At 37.2% G+C, this 19,085-nt stretch overlaps 1 protein-coding gene across 1 annotated transcript in view; it reads left to right on the forward strand.

Moving 5' to 3' along the window:
• The window catches only part of GRM7 (glutamate metabotropic receptor 7), a 1,171,176-nt gene that overhangs the window by 98,090 nt on the left and 1,054,001 nt on the right, over window positions 1-19,085 (forward strand). The window contains exon 2 of the transcript XR_006594805.1: window positions 2,699-2,776. The gene's annotated coding sequence lies outside the window, so the exon portion shown is untranslated. The remainder of the gene's footprint in view (window positions 1-2,698; window positions 2,777-19,085) is intronic.

Below are 19,085 nucleotides of genomic sequence, written 5' to 3' on the forward strand. Positions count from 1 at the left end.
ATGGCAAAAGAGGCAAACATAGCTGAATGATACAGCTGAGAAACATGTGTACATCACCTAGCTATAAAAGGCACTCAGAATAAGCCTTATGTTTTCTCTGGCATTCTCTTTCCCTCTTTGTTCATTTCTGTTTCTCATCTCATATCACTGTGGGCAGTGATATGCCCAGAGCATCCATCCATGCATTTTCATGGAAAGGATAGAATTTTCCCATTGGAGAGAAGACATCTGTCTCATCCCTGAATTCTACTCCTCATAATTCTTTCCCTGTTGAAAGAGGAATGGATAATACTGCTACAGAACCATTCAGTGGTCTCTCTGAAGATACTTTCATTGGTTTCCTGTCTCTTGCCTTCACTCGTCTTGGTAACAAAGTACCTAAAGGTAGACTTGATTCAGCCTCATGTCTGTCTTCTAGCAGCCTTTAGATCCACTCCTCCACAAAAGAATACCAGGATTCTGGGTTTGAGGGTAAAGAAAAAGGATCAAGTTCAATTTAAATGCTCCAAGGATTCTCAAATCCAGCTTTACAAGTAATGAAGTTCCTGTTTTGGCAATGGGGCACTCTCTCTCCATTACTCATTGTTTCACTAGTTTGGGATTTCATAAGCAAGTCAGCAAATGGGAGAGAAAGAGAGAAAGATAGAAGCAATTAATCAAAGTAAACATCCCTACATGCAACATCCAATCAAACACATTAACCAATTCCCAGTTTGGAGCCATGGATGACCTGTCATCAATGGTTTATATTGATTTAGTATGCATTTACCTGAGCCATAACTCTATGACAAGCATTGTGCTAGGCACCAGAGTTTCGACAGTGAACACAGGAATACATTCCTTAGTTTCATGGGACTTACACATTTACAATCTAAAAGGAAAGACAAATATAAAGCTTATTCCATATTACTTAAACGTCCAGACCTGAAATCAAATTCTGATTGTATAAAGTATTAACTATGATAAAATACCTTTGGTTGGTTATTTTTTTAACTATTTATTATAATAGGTAGCCATGGGTATTTTGTAAGTATCATTTCCTATTAGAGAGTCAGACAAGAAGTCGTAAGAAGAGAACTGGATTAGGACTCAAAAGACATGAGTGTTGGTGCACTTGGCTAGCTCAGTTAGTAGAGTGTGGGACTCTTGATCTCAGGGTCATAAGGTTGAACCTCATGTTGGGTATAGAAATCATTTAAAAATAAAATCTTAAAAAAAATCCTTAAAAAAATATTTGATTGCCAATTCAGGCCCATGAACTACTTGTCTTTGCCTCTGCAAAAGTCATTAATTTTTCTGAAGCTCTCTTCCTTTGCATTGTAGAGAAATTCACAGTATTCTGGTGAAAATTACAGGAGATTGTGAAGTTAATAACGAAACCATGGTATACCCTAGGTGTGTAGTAATTGTCAGCTCCAGCTTGTACTGTTTAGGCATCTCCGTTCTTACACAACTAGCCCTGGGACTTTTCAGGAGGTAGGATTCAGCATAGAGATGTGATGCTTTGAAGTTTTATTATTTAATTTTATTTAATTTTATTTAATTTAATTTTATTATTTTATTTTATTTTATTGTATTAAAAAAATTAATATTTATTTATTTTTGAGAGACAGAGAGAGACAGAGCTTAAAGAGGAGAGGGAGGTACAAAATCCAAAGCAGGCTCTAGGCTCCAAGCTGTCAGCAGAGAGCCTGACGGGGGGCTTGAACTTAGAAATTGTGAGGTCATGACCTGAACCAAAGTTGGTCACCCAACTGACTGAGCCACCTGGGCGCCCCAGATGTTTTTTTAATTTTTAAATTTTTAATGTCTTTATATAAATTGCCACTAGAGAGGAAAATGAAACCATTCTTCCAGAGGGAAATGGATCTCATGACATCTTCTACTTGTATCCATATGCCTGACCATGTTTTCACATACACAGCTTCTACGGTTGAAAATATAAGCTTTCCCTAGATTATTTGGGTACTTTGCAAACTGTAATTTATATTTAAACTAAATATACCAAGTCTTTATAGAATGTGGGGACTATAATTTCATAACCAAACTATTTGATATTCTAAATAAGAGAAGATATTTCTAACATGCAAATTGCTGGCATTTGCCAATATATTTGCAAAATACCAGGGTAGCCAGAGGGAATTTGTCTATAAATGTTCCACACGCTGTTCAAGTAATGAATTCCTTGTTTTAAGCAAGTCTAAAACATAGTTAGTTCCTAGTTCTAGGATCCCAATGTTTTGCCTATCTGTTTTAACAAATACTTCTTGATCCCCAATGTGGAAAGAGGAAAGAATCTATTTCAGTTGGAATTAATCATGATGCTTACCCAATTCATAATTCCAAAAACCTATTGAGAAGCCTAAACTTTTGGATATAATAGAACATTATCCTAAGGTGTTTCATAGATTAAGTTATAAAGATATATATTTGTTCAGATCATCCCTAGCACTCTTAAAATCATACTTACTGAGAATATATTCCAGACCTTGTTGTAGGGTCTGTAACATAATTTAGTCCTTCCAAAAATCATATGTGTATAAAATAGCAAGCTCTTTCTGCCCACCATATCTTGTTGTTAGGTATTTATGGTAATGGACCCCTGAGGTAAGTCAGTCCTAGAGGGCAGTTTAAGTGTAAAATTTCAATTTACCGAAACTATATATTATTATAATGGTCTCTTCTCTCCACTTTCCAGATGCTCACTGATATATTCTGAGAATTCTGTCGGTGCCCACTATGTGCCAGGGAGACAAAGAGTCCGCTTGAGACAGAGGTAAGTAATACTCTGTGTGATCTTCAGCATTCATCATTCTTGTTCAAATTATTGGATGAACAAATATTCCAACAACACATCATATAGTATTAGTAAAAATAAGGAGACTGTATCTTTTGTTGTTTTAAATCACATTTTTGTTGATTTCAGAGGGTTACTTTAGGAAAATTTCTTATAGTGAAGAATATTTACAATGCAGCAATTACTTCCTCCTTTCTTCAACATCCTCTTCATCTGTCAAATGCAAGCAATAGTAAATTTATTCTGAAACCTCCAAAATCATGTGGAATGACCCCATTTTTTTCTGATTATCTGTTTTTGTCTTCCTTTTCTTCATCTGTCCATCACACATTTATCCACTTACCACTTATCCATACATAAATACATGTAATACATACATAGGTTTATTTACAAATGTCCCTGACTTAAAACAGTTAAGCTTGGGATTTTTCAACTTTATGGTGGTGTGAAAGTAAATGTATTTAGTAGAACCAGAATTTGAATTTTTGACCTTTTCCTAGCCTAGTGATATACAACAGGATCCTCTCTCCTAATGCTGGACAGTGGCAATGAGCCACAGTTCCATCAGCCCTGCAGTCACTAGGGTAAACAACTGATGTACTTAGAACTATTATATACCCCCAGAACATTATTTTCACTTTCAGTACAAGCAGTCAATAAATTACATGAGATATTCAACACTTCATTATAATATAGGTTTGTTAGATGATTTTTCCCAACTGTAGGCTAAAAAGAACATGTTTAAGGTAGCATAGGCTAAGCTATGGTGTTTCATAAGTTAAGTGTATTAAATGCATTTTCACCTTAGGGCATTTTCATCTTACTATGGGTTTATTGAGATGTAACCCCATTGTAAGTCAAGGAAGATCTGTATTTTCTTATTTGCATAAGCAAGGTCTGAAATGTATGAACAATATTAGTAATTTTTTAAATAGAGGGTTTTTTTTTACTTTTTTGTATTTTTGTGATTATAATTTTTTCCTTTAGTATTTTTACATAATAAAGTTTTTAAAAAAATACATAAAAATAAAGCTATTATTTAAAAAAAGTAATGGTTCCAAAGTACATAGATGAACACTTCAAAGATAAAAAAAAAATCAGTTTAAGGGCTCCATGCTAAAAATCAACTTAAGAGCCCACGCTGATAGCACGGAGCCTGCTTGTGATCCTCTCCCTCCCTCCCTCTCTCCCCTTCCCCACTCATTCTCTCTCTTTCTCTTTCTCAGAATAAATAAATAATCTTAAAAAATCAACTTAAAATGATTTTGAGTCATTTAAAACTTTTAAAATTTCAAACTTTTTTGAATTAATGAAATGTATAGAATATGCATTTCAGATATAAGAAAAAAAAATTCTCAAGACCTGAATGGATTACAAACCAGACTACATATAGATAGCATGTGTAAAATAAGAACAAATAAATGCAAAATATACAGTATAACTCATCCCAAGTAACACTACAGCTTTAGAATTTCTGTGTTGAGACACTATATGTTATAATGAGAAAGTATGTACCTAGTGGATCAAAATGAGGTTTTAATAAGTTATCAAAACTAATCCAGTACTCTTTTAATGAGCAAGGCTTTTGCTTAAGAAAGAAATCCTAAATAATTCCAGACGACATTTTCCTCACTCAGAGCAACACATTATATAGATGTCAAAATGGTTATTATCAGGTAGAAAGATGTCTACATATTTGTTCTTAATAATTTCTACTATTTATTGAGAATTTACTATTAGGCACAATGCCTCACTCTTCATAAGAACTTTTTTCAGGTAATCTGTTCATCAACTGTTGCCATTTTCACTGGAGGAAAACAAGTTTTAAAAGTTGCAAGAAATTGATTCAAGTTTATACAAACTTGAAAATTGAAGAAGAGTGGTCTGAAGCCAGTGTTTGTCCTGTCTCTAATCTATTCCTGTTTCAAAAAATTATAATACCATCCTAAGGATATGTGTTGGTTACATTTTATGTGTCAACTTGCCTAGGCTATAGTGCTCAGTTGTTTGGTCAAACAAGAGTCTAGATGTTGTGAAGATATTTTGTAGATTTGATTGACATCTACAGTCATTTGTCTTTAAGTAAACAGATTACCTTTTAGAATGTGAGTGGGCCTCATTCAATCAGTCAAAGGCCATAGGAACAAAAACTGAGGTTTCCAGAGAAAAAATTGTGTTTTAAGATAGTAACAGAAATCCTCACTGAATATCTTGCCAGCCAGCCCTACAGCCTTCAAATTCAAGACTATAATAGCAACTTCTCTCTGAGTATCTAGCCTGTTGGCTTGCCCTATGTATTTTAGACTTGCCAGCTCCCACAATTGAATGAGCCAATTCCTTAAACTTTATAGTGTACACACACACACACAAACACACACACACCCTATTTGTTCTGTTTCTCTGGGAACCCCTAACTGTAATAGAGTCTATACAGTATCTTTTTATTAGGATAGCTTACTTTAACTTCCTCAAGGTATTATTTTACTAATTATTATTTATTTATTGATTTATTACAAAATTAATTATAACGTTACTTTTACTTTATGTTATGTTATAACATGTTATAATTAAATGTTATAATTACTTTTATAATAAGTACATATAATCACTTGTAATTAACAAATAGAAGTATAAGAAACCTTACTCTCCCTCATCCAAAATATAAATATCCTGTTTATTTTGGGTGTATAGTTGAAGCTAGCTTCTGAACAGTTTTTCACTTCTATTTTGTTGCTTACTGACTTGTGTTACATATTATTTACGTTGGAAATTGTTAAGACTTGGGCCAATAGAAATGTTTCTTACCCGCTCCCAAAACCTGTAGAATACTATACTACACTTGGAGCTATTTGATTTCAGAATAAGCTAATCTACTTATAATCTACTTCAACATTTTCCAAACTTCACTATTTGAATACTACTTTATATTTTTTCTATAACTGTTGCCACTATACTCTCATTTACTTAATATTTTTAAGTCATTTCACATTTTATGCACATAAACTTATTTAAACAGTAAACTTTATATCCTATCATAAATGAAAATTTAAAATGATTTCCATAAATAAAAGGTAACGATGAAAATGAATATGAAGGTAACAAAACAACAAACAGGTACACCTTGTTTTGTTGTGCTTTGTAGAATATAGTGTTTTTTACAAATGGAACCTTTGTGGCAACACTGTATCAAGCAAGTATATTGGTGTCATTTTTCTAACAGCATTTACTCATTTCATATCTCTGTGTCACATTTTGGTAATTCTTGCAATATTTCAAACTGTTTTCATTATTATTATGGTCTGTTCTGTGTTCATTGATATGACTTGCTGAAAGCTCAGATGATTATCAGCATTTTTAGCAGTATTTTTAAATTAAGGTATGTACATTGCTTTTTAGACCTAATGCTTTGGCACACTTAACGGACGACCATATAGAGTAAACATAAGTTTTATATGCACTAAGAAATCAAAATATTTATTTGTCTCACTTTATTGCAATATTTACTTTCTTGCAGTAGTTTAGAACCGAACCGTAGTAACTCTGAAGTATGCCTGTAATTATGTCCTAGTGAATTATAATTATCCCTTAAATACTCTGAGTCTGAGGCCTGCATTCTTCCAGTTAAAAATATTATGAATTATTGGAGTCATACTAGCCCTGAATGGAATTTTTCTCTCCTTGGGACCTAGGAAGAGTGAAGAATAACTTCATTATATAGTTAAAGTTCTTAATGCTACCAACTAAAATTATCTCATATTGTCTTCCCCATTGCTGACTTTCACTTGAACATACTTGATAAGTGGCTACCTATTCTAAGAACTTGATATTCCCAGAGTCAAAGGTTTCATGAGACATCACATTCCCTTTTACTAAGTTAGTTTAGTTGTGAGAACACTTCTGCTAGTGAACTAACATCTTTTCCTTTATCTATCAGTCTTAGATCAGCCATCTGTATCCAGAGCAAAGAGACTAATCTCTTATTCATAAAAGATTTTTGTCTTCATTATCACCTCCATTTTCTACCTTATAATTTCTCACATGCCGTGATGTCCCTCTTACTGAACTCATATGCACATGTACCACAGCATTCAAAATGGGTAAGAGGGCAGCTTCCTTGGCAAAGAGAAATTCTTTCAGGAGGTAAAAGTTAAAGAAGTTTCGTTGTTGTTGTTGTTGTTGTTGTTGTTACTTTCCCCTAGAAGAGATACCATGTTTACTGTTTCATAGCATTATTTTTAAGGTTTTAATTTTAAGAAGATGCAAAATAATAAACACAAAAAGGTAAAAAATACATACTTATGCTACAAGTAAAGGTAAGATAGGCCAGCAGGTGATATGATGGTATTTGTTACTCTGGAGTAGATATATCTTTGCTGTGGTGAGTAAATTAGGCAAGATTTAGTGTTTAATCCTTGCCACATTGCCTAGTATAGAAAACATGCTCAGTAAATTATGCTCTAAAACACTCATCAAATGAGTTTTTTTAATTTTTTTTTAACGTTTATTTATTTTTGAGACAGAGACAGAGCATGAACGGGGAGGGGCAGAGAGAAAGGGAGACACAGAATCTGAAACAGGCTCCAGGCTCTGAGCGGTCAGCACAGAGCCCGACGTGGGGCTCGAACTCACGGACCGTGAGATGATGACCTGAGCCGAAGTCGGACACTTAACCGACCGAGCCACCCAGGCGCCCCTAAATGAGTTTTGTTTTATTTAATGAAGAATTTTACAATTTCCTTGTGTGAAATACTCTTAAATTTATCCTGTTAAACCCAAAGTCTAAGGTAAGTCATATATAGTTTTTTACTGTAGAAAACATGGCAACAGTGGACAGGTTTTTTCATGGATATAAGAAAAAAAAATTCACTGTGGAATCATTAGTCAAGAATTCTTGTAATCTTATTAAGAAAGGAAGGAAAGAATGAAGGAAAAGCCTTAATATTAGTGGACACTAGGGAGTTGATACAGACGAACTTGAATATCTATTTGAAGATAATTACTGAAACAAATCTCTAAGGTACAATTTGTTTATGTTTTCAAGTGCCCTTGTCAAAATATGTAACTAATATAATTAGAATTATGGTGATGATTTTTAGATACAACACCAAAGGTGCAGTACAAAAAAAAAATAATTGATGAGCTAGACTTCATTAAAAAACAAAAACAAGGACACCTTGATGGCTCAGTGGGTTAAGCTTCTGACTTTGCTCAGGTCATGATGTGGTTTGTGGGTTCAGCCCCATGTTGGACTCTATGCGACAGCTCAGAGCCTGGAGTCTGCTTTGGATTCTGTGTTTCCCTCTCTCTTTGCCCCTCCCCCACTCATGCTCTGTCTCTTCTCTCTCTCTCTCAAAAATAAACTTAAAAGAAACAAAAACAATAACACCAAACTTCTGCTCTGCAAAAGACAATGTCAAGGAAGGAGAAGCAACTTATTAACAGGAGAGAATGTTTGCAAAAGACACAAAAAGGTCCTCCTATCATATGTCATCAGGGAAATGCAAATTAAAACAATAGTGAGATACTACTATACGTCTGTTACAATGGCCAAAATCCAGAACACTGAAAACACAAAATGCTGATTAAGATGTGGAGCAATAAGAATTTTCATTCAGTGCTGGTGGGAATGCAAAATATCCTTCAGTAGGTGAATATGTAAGCTGTGGTTCATCTAGACAATGGAATATAATTCAGTGCTAAAAAGAAGTAAACTATCAAGCCATGAAAAGACATGGAAGAACCTAAAATGCATATTACTAAATTACTAAATGAAAGAAGCCAATCTGAAAGGCTACACATTTTATGATATTCTGGAAAGTTTAAAATAGTCAAAAGAGACACTGAAATGATCAGTGGGTGCCAAGGGTGAGGGTGGGGAGAGGGATGAACAATTGGAGCACAGAGAATTTTTAGGGCAGTGGATATACTCTTTATGACCCTATAATGATGATGCATGTCAATGTGTATTTCTCCAAACCCAAAGAAATTACAACACCCAAGTGAACTGTAATGTGGACGTGGAGGTGACAATGATATGGTATAGGTTCATCAGTTCCAACAATTGTACTACCCTATGAGAGGTTATTAAAGGAGGATGCTGTGCCTTTGTGGAGGCAGATGTCAAAAGGATAATAAATTTTTCTCTCAATTTTTCTGTGAACCTAAGAATGCTCTAAATTTTTTTTCTTTAAAAAAATATAAGGGACCCTTACAATTTGAGTTACAACCTAATATTTTTGTCTTGGTTTCACGCTAATTATTTGGGTCAAATAAAAACTTGGTTTGTTGATCTATTTGTACCTCGTGAATACAGCAGTACTGACTTGAAGCAAAGTGTTTTATGCTGGAATAGAGGATGTTAATCACTTACTCTGTGATCCCTTTGGGTCCTACAAGTGTGAAATCAACAAAAGGAGTCTTGAAAAGTGCAGTTGGTAGATGTAGCTTAAACAAGGCCTCTTACAACTCTTTTTGAGTTGAAGATGTCCAGGGCCCCAGGGAGCTCTCTGTACCACTCTATACAGGCACAAATAGTGACTAGCTGTGCTTTAAGACAGTCTCTAACACAGACCACTTTACGTCCCATTGGACAGGGGGCTCTTTCAATTGGACATGAGACCTCTTAGTTTTAGTTAGTCACATTTCTAATGTCATGAAACCCTTCTTGTTTAATACCTATGCTCATGCACTATCACCCTGTCTTTGAAATGAAATACAAACCTTGACCATAATAATTTACATAGTGTTTATCTGTGATGCAGACATACAGGGAAAAAGTAGTGTTCTTAATAGCAAGGCTGGTTTCTTTCAAGGATACAAATTTTCCTTGATCAATGCCAAAGATTTTTCTAAAGGGTTTCTTATTTCTGTGACACCTTTAAAGAATCTTAGTAGGGCTTCACATGGGGGAGGTCAGCAGCAAATTTTGAAGGTTTTGATGTCTAGGTACAAATAGTATAACACAAGTGTTTTAAGGTGGGAAACTAATTAGGACAGGACAAAGTTCCTAATATAGTAGTTTATCATGGGTGATCACAGCAAAGTGAGAGCCTTGAAGTGAATTTGACAAATGAGCTGTTTGCCCACATGAGCAGTCTAATGTCCCAATAGGAAATCTATTTGCCCAGGTGAGCGAAGTGTTTGTTCAAGTATATTGGTTTATAGGAATTTACAGAAGCAAACAAGGAAGGTATCTCTTGATTTGCAATCTTATCTTTCTGGGCAAGATTGCCCTGGAACAAATAGTTATGGTGATGGAGTTCTCCTCATTTCTCAGGTTTGTTTGGTTAACCTGAACTAAACTATGTAGATGCAGGTGGCCCCAGTTCTGTTACCTCTGCAATTTCTTCTCTGTCACTGCTCCCCATTCCATCAAAACATTTCTGCTGTTGGGCAGTGACTTTTTTTTGTTTTTTAGTAACAAGTTTATTATCTTCTCTTACAGCTTACTTATGTGTCAAGCATTAGGTACACTTAGATTGTGTCTTCTTAGAGGATAGGGATAATGATTATTATTATTTTTTTGATCTCCACCTTTTAGATCAGAGTTCAACCTAATTCACAGAAGATTCTTCAAAAGTTTCCTATTGTATTTAAACTTGGTTACTTTTTTACTTCCTTATCAGTCCTTATCTTATGGTTGTCTCATATTCTTAAGCTAGGCTTTCGTTCATACAACAAATGCTTCTTGAGCATCTGTTTTATGCCAAATATTAGGTGAAGTCAGATTTTTTTCAACCTTGAATTCCATTTGAAATGTGCTAAAGGCTTTACAAATAAAATACTAAGAAACTTTAAGTAAAAACAAAAACAAAAACAACTGATAGCCAGATCAGCACTCTGGGTTTCTGATTTATTTCATCCTGGGGCATGGCCCAGACACCAGGATTTTAAAAGTCTCTCCAGGTTATTTTAATTCGTAGCCAAGAGTAAGTACCATGTGATGAAAAACACACATGTGGGTTCAGGGAACTTGATGGAGGAAGAAACACATCACACAGATATTCACAGTTATAACTTTGAATAAAATTGTGGTAAGTGAGACGAAAGAAAACTTCAGAGTGCTATGAGAGCTTATAACATAGCTACCTGACTTGTTAGGGAAGTCAGAAGAGGATGCCCTGGAACAGAGACGTGTAGGGTAGACTTGAGGATGAGCTGGAATTAACTGGAAGACAAAGAAAAGGAAGGAACAACATGCTTTGAGACTGAAAAGATCTTATGAGTTAAAGGATCACTATGAGTGAATACGGAGCTGGTTGTAGTATAATGATCATGATAAGATAAATCTTTCAGGGGATTGCAGTGCAGTGAATGATTTTTGACTTTATTCTAAGAGTAATGGGAAGCTGAAGGTGGATAGTTGATTCAGAATATACTTTATAAAACTCCCATAATCAATGAACGATATAAGTGGTAGGTTTCATTGAGGGGAGATGGAACAGGAGGGGCTATGGAGCTAGAATTTGAAGATTGGAGGCTATTGCGGACTGTGTGGAAACTGCCAGATTTGGGTAGGAGTGGTAGAAGTGGTTATTGAGACAAATGGAAAGATTTGAGCTATTCTTTGGTGATATAATCATTAGGACTTTTCAATGTCTTGGATATGGCTTTTGTTAATAATTGTGTTGATAATGTGAACACCACTAATTCTAGCACTCCTTTCTATAATTACATCATTTTAATTTAGTCAAAAAAATTTTGAGTCCAACATACTAAGGCATGTTGAGCTAGGTATTTAGAAGTTCTTGAGGGGTGCCTGGGTGTCTCAGTCCGTTAAGCCTCCATCTCTTGATTTCAGCTCAGGTCATGATCTTGCCCTATGTGAGTTCAAGCCCTGCACTGGGCTCTGTGCTGACAGTATGGAGCCTGCTTAGGATTCTTTATCTCTCTTTCTCTGTCTCTGTCTCAAAATAAATAAATGAACTTAAAAAAATTAAAACAAAAAGTTCTTGAGCATTCCATATATTCCAAGCACTGGGTAAGTCAGTACAATTTTTTAGATGTATTGGGAAAAAAAGGAGCTTGAGAAATTAAAACTCCTTATAAATATCTGATAAAATTCTAAACTCTTCTTTTTAAAGCAAGCCAGTATCAAGAAAGTTGTCTCTTTTGGTACATTCATATATTCAAAGTGAGCTCACCAGTGTGAGCTAGATTGCTTAGGTGCGTAAGTGGCCTAACACAAGAGATTTTAAAATAATAAAGATCATTTTGCTACAAATTAATCTCCTTAGTTGAATAATAAGAATGAAAAGGTCATTCTTCCATTTGGAGTAAATACAAAATGTGATCTTTACCTTGCTACATTAATGTTCATAGGTCTGTAGTAAACAAGGTAATAATTACAAAAAAAAAATAAAACTTAGCATAGAAACAATAGAAACAATTTAGACTCACTCTGGACTCCCATGAAAAATTCATTATTTGTATGTTTAAGTATGTGTACTTAATACCGGAACACCATATACATTTCCTGAAGCAGATTTTAAGACAGTATTTAGAAATGTTGTGAAGGTTGTCAAAGCTACACTGTTGCCTAGTACCTACTGCTTTTATGCCTTTTTATGAATTCCTACTCAAATATTTCATTAACTGTATGGTGGCCCAAGATTTCTATAGCATGTGAAGATGCTTTGTTTTCTAAGACAAACTCTAGTTTGATTTGCAATTGCTATCGAAATCTGACTCCGAGTCAGATTTGTAATTGCTAACTCAGAATCTAGATGCAGGCAGTAACTATAATGATAGATATGTGCCATTATATATTTGTTAAAAGTCACAAAAATATATAATAACAGTGAACTCTAATGCAAACTATGGACTTTGGGTGATAATGATGCATTACTGTTGGCCCATCAGTCATAACATATGTACCATTCTGGTGGGGGATAGTAGGGAAGGCCATGGGGGTGATAGGTTGGGTATACAGAAAATCTCTATACTCTCTGCTCAGTTTTGTCATGAACCTAAAACTTCTCTAAAAAGTAAAATCTATTAAAAATGCAGGAAATATTCAAATTCAAGTGCTCTATTGAAAAGAACAAACTGTATACAATGTATGTTACCTAACTTGATAATAAATTATATTAACAAAAAAAAAAAAAAAGAAAAATTTGCCTAATGAAGCAGAAGTCAAGACTAGAAAACACATAAAAGAATGCAGGTATCCCGGTCAAGAAGTTACAGGCTAACCTTGGTGTTATTTTATGGTATTAAAGCCTCATATAAATCTGTGTGAGAATGGTGCTCCTAGCCTATCTCTAGTTGTTTATTTTTTGTCTTTGCACTGGATTTGTATTTAAAACTCTGCAAATTTATAAAAAAGATGAATCTTGCCATTTGCAACAAGGATGGGCTAGAGAGTATAATAGTAAGCGAAATAAGCTAGTCACAAAAAGACAAATACCATATTATTTAAATGCAGAACTTAAGAAACAAAACAAACAAGGAAAAAAGAGCAAAACAAATAAACAGACTCTTAACTATAGAGAACAAACTGATGGTTACCAGAAGGGAGGTGAGTGGTGGGAATGTGAAATAGGTGAAGGAGATTAAGAGCACACTTTGGATCAGAACTGACTAATGTATAGAATTGTTGAATCACTGTATTGGACACCTTTCATGCTGTTACAGAACCAGGCTGGAACGCTGGTGGAAAAACCAAGCAGCACTCGGAGATCTTGGTGGATTGGAGATTTATTTAACACCTGTGGGCTCAGAGGAGACCATTTCTCCAAATATCTGGGCCCCGAATGAAGGGGGGAGGAGGGTAATTTATAGTTGTCAGCTTCCATATCTGTGGCAGGTTTTCGTGCACGTGGCAAACAGGGCAAGAAGAACCTGGAGGAGGGGTCTCTAAGCTAGAGACCAGAGCTTGTTTTAGTCCTGTTGGCCATCTTTGGCACAGTCCTTTATTCATTTTTCCAACATTCCCCCCTTTGATGCCTTTTAAAAAAACTTTTAGTAGGCATCACCTTTCAATTTTACAGGTTGGTACTCTCGGAGGGCTAATATATGTGCTGTAGTTTGGTGAGCAACAGTGTTTTCAATACAACGTACCAGGGTATTTAGTATACAGGGGCCAATGGTCACAAGTAAAATTATGGAAAGGAGGGGCCCTGCCAGGGCAGGGAGCCAGGATGCCCAGTCTGTGAGATCCCATCCTCTCCATTGACTGATATTTTCCTGTTGTCTACGTTGAATTCTTTCCTTGAGCTCCTTAACCTTAGTCCTGACTATTCCTGATTGGTTTACAAAATAGTAACATTCCTCCCCCAGAAAGATACAAGTCCCTCCTTTTTCTGAAGTGAGGAGGTTGAGAGCTTGCCTATTTTGGAGGGACACTGCTGCCAGGGAGTTTATTTGGCTTTGTTAGGTTAACAGGGAGTCTGCCATCCATTCCATGTCCTAGTTTGTTGGTGCAGTCTCTATTAGCCCAACAGCAAGAAGTGAGATCAGGGCTATGACACCAGTAAGGGGCAAGGGCTGGCAGAGTTGCATCTGAACCTCTGACCGAAGCTGATTCTTCATGTTGATTCCTCAAGCTTCTGCCATGCACAGGCCAGCCAACTTCCAGGTTCTGGCTGGAGCAGGTCTGGAGATCTCAGGGGCTACTGTCTTTTTGAGGGTCAGTTTAAGTGGGTTGACTGGATCTGGGTCACTTCGCCAGGTTGAGGGTTCCTCTGAGTTGGCCTTCTTAACTCTGGAGTGATGGACCCATAGGGTGATACCTGAAACTGAGTCCTCTATTTGGTTGTATATCTGTAAAGTCTACCTCCAAGTCTTCGAAAGGGGTGGGTTTCTGGTAACTGTCAGATTAGGTTTAGAGAAGACATGGTTTGCATATACAGAGATCCATCCTATTTTCCAGTTGTTTAAATAACCATATGCCCATGGGGTCTTAATATTATCCCCACAGAATAACAAGCACAGAAGATTGTCTATACATGAAATACTGTGACAATTTTTCTGAAGTTTGCCTCAAGTTGTCTAGTTGAGGTAAACAACAAACATTTAAAGACAATCATAACTAGAATTTACATCCATCCATAACTAGAAATAACATCCATCATGGTGGATTGTTGAAACATAGTTTTTTTTTCCTCTAAAAACCCCCCTTTCTTGAGATAGCCAAATTGAGACCAATGCATTTGTAGAACAAGTCCAGTGTTAATAAACCTTGCCTAATTTACATAAGCTCAGCAAGAATCGTGATTGATCATGAGGATCTTTTAAAGTTTGCTTTGCTGGAACCTTTTATAAGGAATCTCCGGGTTGAACTTATAGTAGCCTTTCCAGGCCAGAAGCCAAGCCAAATACTTGCCATCAGACAGGCCTGCAATACCTGTAGAATTGGGCGAATTCCTCTTCATGAGGTCCCCAAGATATCCTGAGGTTCCTGCACCTGCCAGGAAGTGACCTTGTTTACTCACCTGGTGAGGCTGCTGGGAATTCTGTAAGCAAGACATCGGGCCAACATTTCCAAGGGGCTTTATGGCTCCACGTTTTATAAAGCCAACCCTAGTTCCTTAAAGCTGTCTGGTCATATCTGAGTCTATGAATATCACTCTCACATATGACATTCCAGTCAAAGCCTTGGTAAAATAACCAGTATTTCCAACAGGTGACCTGTTACAAGATGAACAGATTCTTATTGAACTTATGCAAACAATTATAATTGCCATGAAAGAAAGAATACTCACTGAGAGTTTTGGAATTTCAAGGGAGTTATGTAGAGAAAAAAGATAAGTGCTTCAGTTTACAAATGAATACTTTATGACATTTCTGTATATCATAGATGTCTTAAGAGAGTTTCCTTAATTTGGAAGAGCAAACATTAGAGAGCCAGCAATAGTTTCCATAAGAATCACAAAACCATAATCTTCCTCGGTTCATTTAATCCCATGTTCCTAATTCTTGTTCAATTTGAATGCAGCTTTTTAGTACCAGAAATTCTTACCCATTTTAGTATTAATTTTAAAGATGTCGAATACCTGTATTTGTCCCCAAAGTCCTTTTTATAAATCTTCTTGAAGAAGAAACATGTTTTGTGAGAGAATAAGAACAATTATAAATGACAAAATCTCACAAATAGACTTTGTTAAAGATCTGATGAGAGTTCATTATGATGCAATTGACAAAGAAATTCAGTTATTTCTGTGACACATAACACTTCAAGTAATCAGAATACTAAGTGATGACCTTATACCAAAACATTAAAACTTTAGGAATTGCATATATATTTGGGCAGTTACAGCATTTACCTTTGCAGTACAACCTAAGGTTTACCACTGTACAACAATGCTTTTCTAAGTAACTTAGCATCCCAAATAAAAGGGCCTAATTGGTCAAAAAGACTTCATTTACCATTTAAATCCTGGGAAGTTTGTTAAAACTTGAGGAAGTTTTAAGTACATCCTAAATAGGATTACAGATCATTACAAATCTTAAAACTTTTGGGGCGCCTGGGTGGCGCAGTCGGTTAAGCGTCCGACTTCAGCCAGGTCACGATCTCGCGGTCCGTGAGTTTGAGCCCCGCATCAGGCTCTGGGCTGATGGCTCAGAGCCTGGAGCCTGTTTCCGATTCTGTGTCTCCCTCTCTCTCTGCCCCTCCCCTGTTCATGCTCTGTCTCTCTCTGTCCCAAAAATAAATAAACGTTGGAAAAAAAAACAAAACTTTATTTATTCAACCAAGGTGGCAATGAAAAATCCTAAAGGTGAATGTATAGCATTATATAGTTGTTACCAAAACCTAGCTCCTTTAACATTGAGAAGTTTTAACTAAGTAATCAAAGACCTGATAAAGATGAAACCTAAGACTTTGGTTTTCCCAGAAGACAAACCTTTGTTTGCATTGTTTTATCAAGAGCAGATCAACAGTCCAAGAAAACTTTGTCATTTGAGCGAGAAAAGCAGAATTTCAACCTTATACCAGTGTACTTTAAAATTCCATTCATCTCAACCTTAGTCTGTCCTGAGCACACATAAAATTCCTTTCCAAAGATTTCCCTTCATGAACCTTTTACAACTTTACTTTGCCTTCAAACTTTGTCCCAAAGCCATTTCTCTCTAAATAACCAGTCTCATTTAGTATAAAATTACTTTCTTCTACCCTCAACAAAAATGTATTTCCATTCCTTCTATCTTTCTTACATACCTCCTATTTTCCTACATACAGGGTTGCTTTCCTTAATTTCCATCAGTCTTAAGTACACTTAACAGAATTTTAACTCTTAGGAAACCTTAGTCTCCAATTGAGGACCTAGTGACCAACTGAGAGGTGTTTACACCAGAATTTTTTAGATGGTAAATTCATGAACCAATTAAGTACAAATCGTGTTTTCCAATAGGTCCATATTGCCTTAATTTCTCTGCAATAAGAAGTTAAAAACACAAACTTATGTTCAGTAATCAAAGCTTTGGCAATTTATTCTATTTGGAAAAGACCTAGATGTCCAAGGGGGTGCACTTTACTCCTTGACCTTGAGGATGGGAGGAGGAACCAATGGTGCCTGAGGCACTGAGGAAGGTAGAGGAACCAGTTATATAGACCACACCCAAGTTGGTGCAGAAACAGTAGGGGGAAGGGAAGGCAGAAGAGGCAAGGTGCCAGTAGAAGGCAGAGAAGGAAAACCTAATTCAAAACCTTAACTCAGACAGAAGAACAGACACCATGTTTTTTTCCTGCAAAGTGGAAATACGGAGTCCACATTATGCCAGAGAAGACTGGGAATTTCCCCAAAACAAATGAGTTTCAGCAACTGCTTGGGAGCATACCTTAAAGTCCCCATCCTGAGGTAGACTAACCACAGTTGGCTCCAATTATAGCTGTTAACCTGGGAAATGAGGGAGAATCCCTCACATCTATTAGGCAGAGGAACAGGGAGAGATAGAGTGTCCCCTTCAGTCTGATTCTATCTCGGCCAGACCAATAAGGTCCCCTTCTCGAGGTTCCTCCTGATATCAGCTGGGTTTCTGGGACTTTCCCTGGTTGGGATATTTATTCTTTTAATGTCCTTTTTCCTTAAAGTAGGCTCATTGACCCCTTGCTAAGGAGGTTCTGGGCCTCCCCTCTTTTGGTGGCTAGATCTTCCCTGTCCTTTTGTCATGGCTCTCTTTTACCTCTGGAGCAAACAGGGTATAAGCCTTGCATCTCATAATAATCATTGGGGTTATCCCCTTGCTGCTGGTCGTATTCATGGGCTTCTCAGTCCCTGCTCTGATCCCCTGGAGGAGAGCCTCTTCGTATGGGCGGATGTGGACCGGCATCTGGAGAGTACCTGCGTCTGGCCGAGGGTGCAATCTGGCTGCTGGTTCTTGTGGGGGAGGGTTCTCCGGGTCCAAGAGGGGAGGAGAGATGGCAGTGGTGTTGGCAGTAGTGGTGGAGGAGAAACAGACGGGGGAGGAGTTTCAAGCTCAGGGGCAGGGGTGAGGGAGCTCCTTGAGTCATAAAGTGGTAGAAAGAAGGGATCTTCCTCCGGGTCTGCTGCAAACACTAGGGGAGCGGTGGGTTGCTTCTTTGGCTCCCTGGGTGAGTCTCTGGATAAAGTGGCTAAAACCTTTGCCTGGCTCTGCTTGCTATGGATGAGTTGCACCCAAGTCAGTGGATTTTGGGCAATTTCAAGCCAGGAGTCGATGTATGAAAATTGATCAGGGTGACCTGGGTCTCTGAAGACAACATGCCAGATGCAGCAGACCATTGGGACATCCACGGTTCCCTCAGCTCTCCTATACCAAAAGTGGGTAATTCTGACTCACATAGGGTCTTTAACGTGCTGGGGGTTATCTTAATTCCATAGTCTCCCCCAAAACTCTTCTTTGCTCTGTCTTGACCCCATAATGTTCCCATGAGGCAGAGTTGCAAAGACAGAAGGATAGGGATGCCCCCTCTCATGAGGAGACCAGTCAGATGCCCATCTGGCCGTGTCCCAAAGGAATATTGGTGATGCTTAGCCGTAGCAGTCTCAGCTTTGTGACTTACGATTGGAAACTATTCGAATGCCACCATAGACTGTGTGCCATTCACCTTGGAATCACAGACGGGCCCACTCAGACTCTGTAGGCTTTTGGGGACCTTAAGGGTGCCTGCCTGTGGAGCCACAGAACCAAACTTGGCAGGCAAGCTAGACCGAGTGGCACATTCACACTCACATACACACCAGAGGTTATTACATTCCCTCCCACAGAATTCCTATCTCTGAGACCTCTGAGGTCTCCAGGAAGTGATCAGGTCCGTCTTCCACTCTTGCTAGTGGGCCTGACTAGATTGGGCCCTAGCCTGCGTTCC

Source organism: Felis catus, chromosome A2 (assembly GCF_018350175.1).
Source record: "Felis catus isolate Fca126 chromosome A2, F.catus_Fca126_mat1.0, whole genome shotgun sequence".
Classification (NCBI taxonomy): Eukaryota; Metazoa; Chordata; class Mammalia; order Carnivora; family Felidae; genus Felis; species Felis catus.